The sequence below is a fragment of the Rhinopithecus roxellana genome, chromosome 1 (genome assembly GCF_007565055.1).
Source record: "Rhinopithecus roxellana isolate Shanxi Qingling chromosome 1, ASM756505v1, whole genome shotgun sequence".
Taxonomy (NCBI): domain Eukaryota; kingdom Metazoa; phylum Chordata; class Mammalia; order Primates; family Cercopithecidae; genus Rhinopithecus; species Rhinopithecus roxellana.
This window is the reverse complement of record NC_044549.1, coordinates 162,153,177-162,164,948: the sequence shown is the minus strand read 5'-3', so window position 1 is coordinate 162,164,948 and position 11,772 is coordinate 162,153,177. Positions and strand designations below refer to the sequence as shown.

The 11,772-nt window shown below is 38.3% G+C and overlaps 1 pseudogene across 1 annotated transcript; it reads right to left on the bottom strand.

Annotated features, from left to right (window-relative positions):
- Nucleotides 1–10,891: 10,891 nt before the first annotated feature.
- On the bottom strand, nucleotides 10,892–11,483 carry LOC104669865 (annotated as a pseudogene). Its single transcript, XR_749048.2, has one exon. The product of XR_749048.2 is annotated as a 40S ribosomal protein S10 pseudogene (transcript).
- Nucleotides 11,484–11,772: the final 289 nt, after the last annotated feature.

Below are 11,772 nucleotides of genomic sequence, written 5' to 3'. Positions count from 1 at the left end.
TTTATGTTCTATATTTCATATATATAGTACATATCTTGTATACTCTTATGGTATTCATATTTATAATACAATATATATCCGGAGGGTTTACCCCAACTTCCTTAACATTTCCCCAACTTTGTAATTTGAGGTTACTGTAAATTTACAATATAGTGTGAAAATAAACTGTTTTCTACAGAAAAAAATAAACTAAAAATAAAAAATAAAGCTTAGACTGGGCGTGGTGGCTCATGCCTGTAATCCCAACACTTAGGGAGGTCAAAGAGGGCAGATCACCTGAGGCTAGGAGTGCAAGACCAGCCTGGTCAACATGGTGAAACCCCATCTCTACTACAAGTACATAAAATTAGATGAGTGTAGTGGCGCACGCCTGTAGTCCCAGCTACTCGGGAGCCTGAAGCAGAAGAATCACTTGAACCTGGGAGGCAGAGGTTGAAGTGAGCCGAGATGGAGCCACTGCACTCCATCCAGCCTGGGCGACAGAGCAAGACTGTGTCTCAAAATAAATAAATAAAGCTCAAAAAGTATTTTAAAAAGTCATCATTGATTTTTAAAATTATTTTAAATGAAAAGGCCTTTGAAATTGAAGACAAATTAGAAAGCCAGAAAAATACTTTTACAATGCATATAAAAGACAATGGGCTGGTATTTTAAATATTACTTCATTATTAATATTACTAACAACTATTTAGCACTATGAATCAAGTACTATGGCAAGTGCTTTACATGAATTACCTACTTTAATTCTCACAAGAAACCTAAATGATAGATACTCTTATTATTTGCATTTTACAGATAATGGAACTGAAATATAGAAAGATTAAGTAGCTCATACCCAGGTCAAACAGCTGATAAGTGTTCAGTCAGGATAGGAAACCATGCAGACTAGCACCAGAGGCCCTGCTTGTTTTTTTTTTTTTAATTATTATTATTATTTTTTTTATTATACTTTAAGTTCTAGGGTACATGTGCATAACGTGCAGATTTGTTACATATGTATACTTGTGCCATGTTGGTGTGCTGCACCCATCAACTCGTCAGCACCCATCAATTCGTCATGAGGCCCTGCTTTTAAACACCACTTTATGCTTTGAGCAAGTCATTTAAAAACAATAAGAAAAAGATAAACATTCCCACTTAAATAAAAATAAAGGATATACATAAGCAATTCACAAAGCAATAAATATAAACAACCAATAATCATATAAAGATGCCAAGCAAACAACACTGAGACAGTAATGCCTATCAGATCAGCAATTTTAAACAAATGATAAAACCAAAGTTTTTTTAAACCAAGTGGGGAAAGAGGCAAGGCCATTTTGTTTTGGTTAAATTGTGAATTATTGAAACTTTTTCAAAGACAATTTGCCACTACCTACCAAAATGGGTAAAACACACATGATCTTTCCTAAAAACTTCATTCCTAGAAATATATATAGAAATATACAACATGTTCAGAAAGTCACGATGGTATGCATTGCAAGATTTACGTTATAGAAAAATATTATACTAACAACACCTCAAAATATTGAAATATTTGACAATAGGGAAACTAGTAAATCAATTTTGGTTGATCCATATAATCGAATTATATGGAGTTCTTACAAAAAAAGTAACAATTCTATGTATACTGACCTGAGAACATCTTCAAAATATAAGTGAAAAACAAAAATATGTGAACGACATTAATAACATTATCTTATTTATGTAAAATATGTGCTCGTATGTATGCGGAAAAATAATTTCTGGTGCATACGATGAAACTTTGAGAGTAGTGACCACCAGAGAGCAGTTAGGTTGTAGGAGAGGAGATTTACTTTCCGTGTTTGTTTGTTTGCTTTTTTGTGAGACGGAGTCTTGCTCTGTCGCCCAGGCTGGAGTGCAGTGGTGCTATCTCAGCTCACTGCAACCTCCGCCTCTCGGATTCCAGCGATTCTCCTGCCTCACCCTCCTGGGTAACTGGGATTACAGGCACCCACCACCACACCTGGCTAATTTGAGCATTTTTAGTAGAGAGGGGGTTTCGCCATGTTGGCCAGGTTGGTCTCGAACTCCTGACCTCAGGTAATCCGCCTGCCTCAGTCTCCCAAAGTCCTGGGATTACAGTCGTGAGCCACCATGCCCGGCCGAGATTTACTTTTTTATTTACATTTTTCTATACTGCTTGATGTTTTAGTTTGTGAATATATTGTTTTACCAGTATAATTTTATTTATTTATTTATTTAAGACAGAGTCTCACTCTGTCACCCAGGCCGGAGTGCAGTGGCATGATCTCGGTTCACTGCAACCTCCACCTCCTGGGTTCAGCAATTTTCATGCCTCAGCTTCCTGAGTAGCTGGGATTACAGGCACATGCCACCACACCCAGCTAATTTTTGTATTTTTAGTAGAGACAGGGTTTCACCACGTTGGCCAGGATGGTCTCGATCTCCTGACCTCGTGACCCACCCACCTCAGCTTTTCTGATTATAAAGTGAAAAATACATATGATACTATTATTTTTAAAATCTATTACATACACAATAATAGTATCATATTACATATAATACTATTATTTTTAAAATCTATTACATACACAATAATAGTATCATATTACATATAATACTATTATTTTTAAAATCTACAAAACAAAGAAGAGAGAACACTCAAAGTTTGCACAATGTCTTTGGAGATAATCAGTCAGTCCAGAACCAAATTTCCTAAAAGTTTTAGGTGACCATAAAAGGAGAGAGGTGAAGCATGGCCTCATCATGAGGTGGGAAAAAGTTGCAATCAAACTTAGCAGCTGATAAAGGGACAGAAAATATGTTAGGAGAAGAGTTCATTACAACATAATTTAATAAAATTCAATAAAAAATATTGAAGGCAGCAAGAAAGAAATACAATGTTACATAAATTTCATCTGTCTACAAAGGACATGACCTGAAAAGCTGAGGAACAACTGAAATATAAAGAAAAAACAGAAAATTTGAATAAATATCAAATATGTATATATAAGTAAAATAGGACAACTCACTAAATACCAGGAGATAAATAATACCTTCAGTTTTCAAGGGATCATGTCAGAAATTCTGTATACTATAGTAGACTGGTTTGCTAAAATGGCAACGAGCATCCTCTTCTTTTATGAGTCCCCTTTTGCAATGTGACTTTGCAGCATCTCCCATTAGGAGGTGGAGTCTATTTTCCTGCTCCTTCAACCTGAGCTGGTGGTCTCAGTTCCTTGCTTTGGACAATAGAACATGTTAGACGTGATGCTGTGCCAGTGGCAAGCCTAGGCCTTGTAACTGCATGTAATTTGCATGTTCCGTGCTTTCTCTTGGAAGCCTGCCAAGCTGCCATATGAACAAGCCTGGCCTCGCCTGCTGTTGAATGAGTCCACAGAGGACAGAGCCATTCCAGATGAGGCCAGGCCCTAACCAACCCAGCAGCTACCACAGATACATGAGTGAGACCATCCTAGACCAGAAGTTCCCAGCAGAGCTCAGCCCAAAATGGAAACCTGCAGAATTCTGAGCTAAATAAAAGATTATTGTCTTAAGTCTCTGACTTTTAAAAAATCTTTTTAATTGACAAGGAAAAAATTATATTTATGGTATACAACATTATATATGTACATATATATACACCTTTTTACATATACCTTTATATAACTTTATATATATATATATATATATATATATACACACACACACACACACACACTTTTTTTGTGGTAAGAACACATATAAGCTATTCTCTTAGCAATATTCAAGTATACAATATATTGTTCTTAACTGCAATCACCTTGTTGTAAGATAGATCTCTTTAACTTATTCCTCCCGTCTAACTGAAATTGTGTGTCCTTTGACCAACATCCCCCCAATCCCTCCACCCTTCAGCCTCTGTTAAGTCATTAACTTTCGATGTGGCTTTTAAGGCAGCAATTGCTAATTAATACATTCACATTGACCCTAGCTGTCATTTATGTGGGAAGGCAAAGAAAGATAATCTCAAGAATAAAAGGGACTTGAAAATACATTATCTTTTAAAAATTACTTGAAGATGGACATGAAACAATGAAAAGAGATAAAGCAAAATTAAGAAACCAAGACAGGAGAAATCATAATATAAAATTATTGGTAGAGACTAGTGACAGCAACTAGTACAAAATGACTAAATTATTATAAATATGACTTAAAATACAAATGACAACATATTCATGAAATACATAATACAAAACTAATTATGAAATTGAAAAAAACTAAATTAAAATGTAAGTCTTTATAAGTAAATAGAAAAGAAAAAGAATACGTAGAAGTATATACAAATTCATATTCTAAATTATAAAGGGGACTTAAAGGAAACAAATTTTTACATCAAATAGATATATGTTATGACAAGTTTGAAAAGAAATTTAAAGGATCAAAAATGTGGTGTTAAAATAGACTGCCATTAAAATACACAAACCACTGAAGAAAAGAAAAACAATGAATGCAAATCCATCTAGCACACAGCGAAAGACAGAAACAACAAAAAAAGCAAACCATGACCATCAACAACCAAATAAAAACAAAATGACAGAAGTAGGAGCAAAGACATCATTTATTGCAATGAACATAGATTAAAACTCCATATTAAACATAATTGATATAAAAATAATCCAACTAAGCAAAAAGCCCCAAGTAGAAAAAAATACGTCAGACAAACACAAACTGAAAGCTACAATTGAGTAATAAAATCAGACACTGCTGAATTCAGGGCAAATATATTTAAAAGGATTCTTAATGGTTTTATAATTAACATTTTATAAGGATAAAGAATTAAAATATAGTTACATTGTAAATATCCACAAATATGCATCAGTCAACATTGTTTCAATATATAAAATGAAAAGAAATATAAAAACAAGACAAAATTGTTAAAAGCACAGTTACAATGCTGTTGACAGATCAAATAGATATAAACAAACAAACATAAAACAAAAATTGGCCGGGCGCGGTGGCTCAAGCCTGTAATCCCAGCACTTTGGGAGGCCGAGACGGGCGGATCACAAGGTCAGGAGATGGAGACCATCCTGGCTAACACGGTGAAACCCCGTCTCTACTAAAAAAATACAAAAAACTAGCCGGGTGAGGTGGCGGCGCCTATAGTCCCAGCTACTCGGGAGGCTGAGGCAGGAGAATGGCGTGAACCCGAAAGGCAGAGCTCGCAGTGAGCTGAGATCCGACCACTGCACTCCAGCCCGGGCGACAGAGCGAGACTCCGTCTCAAAAAAAAAAAAAAAAAGAAAAGAAAAGAAAAAAAAAAAAGAAACAAAAATTAATCCTGTGGTTGTTCATCTTTTTAGACTCTTGGAGCCCTGTGAGAATCTCAGGAAAGCTCTCTCCTGACTCAGAAGTGCGTGCCTATACCCCGTATGTCAGGGAGTTTATGGATACCCTGAAGCCCATTCACGAACTTCTTTGTGGCCCCCTATGGTTTACTAATACGAGATAAAAGGATTTGAGTTAAATAATTAATAAAGGTTGGTTTAATAATTACCAGACTTTAACTCTATCTAGAATAGATTTCCATTGCCCATGGCTCATTCACATAAATCTATCATATATTAGACCACAAAGACAATCTATAATTCTAAAAAGTATATATTATGCAGACCACATCTCTCATCAAAGTGCAGTAAAACTAGAGACTAATAAGAACATATTAGCCCTAAAAATAGAGTCACTTTGAGTTGGCAAAAGTCACTCTCTAAAATAGCTCTTTGGTCAAAGAGGAAAAGAAAATGATGACTAGAAAAAAATTAGCAAAACTAAGAACACTACATACTATATCTTATAAATGTAGATGAGTGGTTAACACCACATTAGTTATTAAAAGCTAATTCTTTCAATCAATTGTGTTGGGACAACAGGCTAATAAATTGGCACTGAGGATACAAAGGAAGAATAGAATTCATGAAGAGCTAAGTCAGTTTTGAAACAAAGGAGGAAGGATAAGGTGGGGAGAGCATGTTATTCTATATGATACTAAGATGTAGGAAAGGCCATTGTGATACAAACAGTATGGACTAATATGGAAAAAGATAAATAGAAGAAATGTGGAACAGGATAGAGACCTCAGAAATAGATTTGTTTGTACGTGACTTTGATTCACAGCAGACGTGACTCTTTAAAGCAATAGGGAAGGGATGATTTGATTAACATATAGTGTTGAGAAAATTGATTCCCTAGCACATGAGGAGATGATGCAGAGAAGGGATTCCTGAATGGCCAGCATGCATATAAAGAGACTCTTACACACACAAGTATATAGAGAAATAAAAACTAAAATGACAACAAGATACCATTGTATATCCATGATAATATAATCAGCCTTATAATATAATATAATGCTGAATGAATGAGACAGCATTCAGCATCATAGACAATCATTTACAACATGTTGTTGGGTGAAACGTTTTTTAAAAGACAGAAATGTATAGTATAATGCCATTTACATAAACTTTAAAAATTTTTTTAATTTTTGTGGGTACAGAGTAGTTATATATACTTAGGGGGTACATGCGATGTTTTGATACAGGCATGTAATGTAAACTAGGCACCTCATGAGGAATGGGGTATCTGTTCCCTCAAGCATTTATACTGTGAGTTACAAACAATCCAACTCTACATACAACAAACTACTTTTCAAAGATAAATGAATTTAAGATTATATATAAAGTGTATGTAACAGATACCTATGGGAGAAGATAAATGAGACAGTGAAACAGGGATAAAGGAGAAATTAAATAAATGGATTCATATAAGAGAGGGGACTTACACGGATGTATGATTACAATGTACTACGATTAACTCAACATTCTGATCTATTTCCACTTTTTAAAGTACGTTTTGAAACGCTAGCTTGCTTCTCCTCTAATTTAGATTCAGTTAGCATTTGCAGAGCATCTATGAGTGCCAAGTACTTTCACATTCTTTCTTTCATGTAATGCTCACAAGAAACAGGGATGTTTGCTATGATTGTATACATTCTGCTAAAGGGAAACAGGCACCTGCATTTAAAGGATTTACCCAAGGTCACAAAGTTAGTAAGTAGGAAAGAAAGGATTGAGACCTGGGTCTGTCTGATGCATTATGCTTCCTCTAACATAATCTACAGTGTCTGTGTGTGGTGTTACAGTGTTGAGACATCATTTAAACTCATGAATCATAAATCATGCTACTAGAACTATAGACAATAGACTGGATACTGACTCCTAAGAGCAATGAACAAAGATATTGATGCTGCTGTGATGATATCAATCACAAAACAACAACACAAGAATGCATAAATCCTGCCATGACCTCTCTCCCCAGTGGGGTTCCTCACCACAGGAAATATACACAAGCAACTAGAAAGGCTTGAAAAATGCAGTTGAAGGTTATGGCTCAGGCCTGTAGGCCTACACTGAGCTCCTTCTTTTCTCTCCTTGAAATAAAGATAACCAGGCTCTGAGTCTACTTAAAACAGAATCTTACCCTCTTCGGAGAGTCATCAGAACATAAGATAGTGATCTTCTGTATCACAAGGCACAACAAGATTTTACATAAGAATTCTGTCTTTGTACAGGAGCTTTCAGCTGAGACTCCAAGATTTGTAAGAAGTCAACAGAAAGTGTGTCTATTGCCCCAGAAAAATGAGTAAGTCCTTATGACAGGGATCCACTGATATCCATGTCCTCTGCCTCTTCTGGATACACTGCTGGACTACATTTTATAGTCTCCTCTTCTATGTAAGGGAGTCCCGATAACTAGCTTTCAGCAATGGAATACAAGTGAAAGGAACTATCTCACCAACCAGCCATGTCAATTAAAAGAAAAGTTATCTTCCTTGTATCTGTGAGTTATTTCTATGAACCAAACCACCCCAAACTTAGTGGCTTAAAATAACAACCATTTATTTATATCACAATTCAGCAGGTCAGCAACTTAGGCCAAGCTTGTTGGGTGACTGCTCTAGTCTTGTCATGGCTCCCTTTTGTGTCTGCAGTCAGAGGCAGGTCAGCAACCTTCTCAGATTCTGGAGTCTGGCTAGCTATAGGCTGGGGTGACTGCACAGCTGACCACATTTTCCAGAAGAAGAATCCAGGCATATTTATTTGGAAGTGGCGGGATTTCAAGAAAAAGAGCAGAAGTGTGTGAAGTTTCCTGAGGCCCAGGCTCAGAACCAACACAATTATCATTTTTAACTACACTTTGTTGGTTTTAACAGACTACCAAAGGAAGCCATGGTACAAAATAAGACCCTTCACATAGAATACAGCAACGACACTAGTGAAAGAAGCCTAGATACTGAGCAATTACACAGAGTAGAGCTCCCCTACAACCACCAACCTATTGACCACTTTGGTTAATGACATGACATTTAAAGCCACTGGGGTATTTGTTATAGCATTTAGCATATGCTGACTTCGCTCACTAAGCCACCAAATTCATTCAGCCCATCTTTAACCATTCAGTCCATCTTTAAGCTTATGTGAAAGAAGACTGAGTTAATTAAAGGGGGCATCATTAGAGAGGATTCTTGCCCCTCACCTACCCCAAAACAACTGAAGGAGTTCCCAAAATCTCATTTTTAGAGATTGGCATTGTCAGATGGGAAGAACAAGTAGAAACTTCCTCCCTGGCTGAAGGTTTGTGCAGCCAGAGAATCTTGTGATGAGGTTGGAATGTGAGAGAGCTGTTGGGAGGAACGGACATGGTTTCCCTAGAACGTGGGGAGATATGAACATGAAGGGCTGGCTGGAGCACCGCTTGAGTGCAGAATAGAAATTGACTGTACCTTGATAATCTGGTGGATTAATGAAGCCAATTTTTAATGTGGACCCTGTGAAGTTTAGTCCACGCTTAAGCTATCTTGAGAGGGCCTCATCGAAGAGCACTGACCGCCTGCTGGAGCAAAGCATTCCTGATGATGTGCCATGGCAAGCTAGATATGGGGAGGATTTGTAAGAAGTCAGCAAAGAGTGTGTGCATTGCCCCAGAAAATGGTAAGGCTAGAGACCCCACTGGAGGTCTCTGACAATGCACAAAAGAGGCTGGGTGTAGTGGCTCAGGTCTGTAATCCCAGCCCTTTGGGAGGCCGAGGCAGGTCAGGAGTTTGAGACCAGCCTGGCCAACATGGTGAAACCCCATCTCTATTAAAAATACACAAATTAGCCAGGCATGGCATGCACCTGTAAACCTGGCTACTTGGGAGTCTGAGGCAGGAGAATTGCTTGAATCCAGGAGGCAGAGGTTATGGTGAGCTGAGATCGTGCCACTGCACTCCAGCCTGAGTGATAGAGCAAGACCCTGTCTCAAAAAAATACATAAAAATAAAATAAAATAATATAAAATAAAATAAAAAAAAGAATACACAAAGAACAAACAATTGGATGCCTGCCTTTACAGAGGGCTTTTGATAGACACAATAGAGCTATCAGTAAGGTTAAAAAGTGACAAAAAACAGTGCCTTCTCCTGTAAACCCACCACTCCATATTCTCTAGACCTTAAAAAGCCAAAATCATACACCATGGAATACTATGCAGCCTTAAAAAAGGATGAGTTTGCATCCTTTGTAGGGACATGGATGCAGCTGGAAACCATCATTCTTAGCAAACTATCACAAGAACAGAAAACCAAACACCGCATGTTCTCACTCATAGGTGGGAACTGAACAATGAGATCACTTGGACTCGGGAAGGGGAACATCACACACCGGGGCCTATTATGGGGAGGGGGGAGGGGGGAGGGATTGCATTGGGAGTTATACCTGATGTAAATGATGAATTGATGGGTGCTGACGAGTTGATGGGTGCAGCACACCAACATGGCTCGAGTATGCATATGAAACAAACCTGCACGTTATGCACATGTACCCTAGAACTTAAAGTATAATAAAAATAAAATAAAAAAGAAAAAATAATAAAACTAGAAAAAAAAAAAAGTCAAAATCAGCAGTGTTAGTTGGGAAGTAGTAGGGACACAGAGAAAGAAAGATAAGACCACAGTCTTCCCCTCTCATCTACGTATCCTCAATCCACCAGTTTGGTCTGACTTTGGAAGACGGGGAAATCTGAATTGGAGAGTCTGAAGTTTTGGTGTTAGATTAGACTGGACTTTTTAGTTTTAACAGTGAAACTATTTTAGTTTACCAAGATGACTGGAAAAGTAATGAAATCTGCCTGCAACAGCGTGCAAGGGGTGGGAAAGAAAAATTCTACAAAAATGTTTGTGGGAGAAACAATGATTCCTTTTTATACCCCACTAAGCCCAGTGACAAGAGCAACCCAAGCCAAATAACAAAATCCACCAGAAGGTTGATTCCACATCCTACAGCCCAAAGTTTCCTCCATGCAGTTGAGCTGGCTAGAAGGAGCTGGAAGGCGGTAGGGTTTCATATGGACCTGGCAGATGTACCTTGGCTGTGACCACACCATTGGGAAGAACATTGGGCCTGTGCCACTCCCAAGATGTTCTGAAGCTTGCAAGATCAATGCATACCCTTCACTCTAACTCAACTCTTCTCAATCTCACACATTTTCTGCTACCAAAACCTATCTCATAGTTCACAGAAATGTAAAAACTCTGCAGTTTTTTCCTCTGAAACGTGTCTGTCACTCAAAATTTCTTGTTGCTCAAGGCATGCCACTTCCTAAACATTTGTCCACTATGTTCTATTTATACCAAGAAAACGTATCATACATACAAGATAACCCCAAATACCAGATACATGATTACATGCAGAAGGTACACTTTCCATGTTACTTCATCTAGTAACTTTAACTGTTTTTATGTGATTAATTATTCTTCCATCAGTCACATTGATGTGCCAAGATTTACCACAGGAAAAGGGACCAGAGAAAGACCTGAATTTGTTTTTTGTTTTTTTTTTTTAAGGTTTTTTGGCTGTAAATTCATTCAATGCAAAATAATCCTCTTCAATTTTACTGAGGTGGCTGACCATGTCCACGACCAAATCCGCCTCTAAACTGGAATTCGGTTGCTGACCCAGCCCCAGCCTCGGCTTTCTTGTCGGCACCAGGTGGCACAGCACTCCGTCTATAGGTATCTCTGTCAGCTTCCCCTCTTGTGAGTCTTGCTGGTCGCTCACCCTCCAGACCTTTAGGCCAAGGCCTGCCAGTCTCTGGACGGCTACGGCGTAGGGTGGCAGGCACAATCTCCGGGGGCAGATGAAGGTAATCACGGAGATACTGGATACCCTCATTGGTAAGGTACCAGTAGAAATGTCTCCAGGCAAACTGTTCCTTCACGTAGCCTCGGGACTTGAGAGACTGCATGGCCTTCATGACATGAAGGTTGGGCACATTCTTGTCTGCCCGCTCCGGGTGCTTAGGCATGTGGACATCCTTCTTGGCCACCATGACTCCCTCCTTAAAAAGGAGTTCGTAAATGGCAATCCGGTTCTTCTTAGGCATCAACATCTCGGCAGCTGCAGGGTCCGGGGCCGGGGCTGGAAAGCTGAATTTGTTTGTTGATCTTTAAACCACATGTAACAGACCCTGTAGATGTCCCATCCATAATCCTCAGGCCTTGCCATCTTATGCATGCAGACGGACTTCTAATTGCCAGTATCTGCATCTTTTTGCCCGAGATCTTTCTCCAAAACTTCCAGCAGGTTTTTGAGTCTTGGAAATGTTAGGGAATTAACATTTCCCAGAGCACCCCTCAACTGATGATTGATGGGATTTGGTGTATAAACACCTCAACTCCCTCACCACAGGGGTGGGATAAGTCTGAGTTCT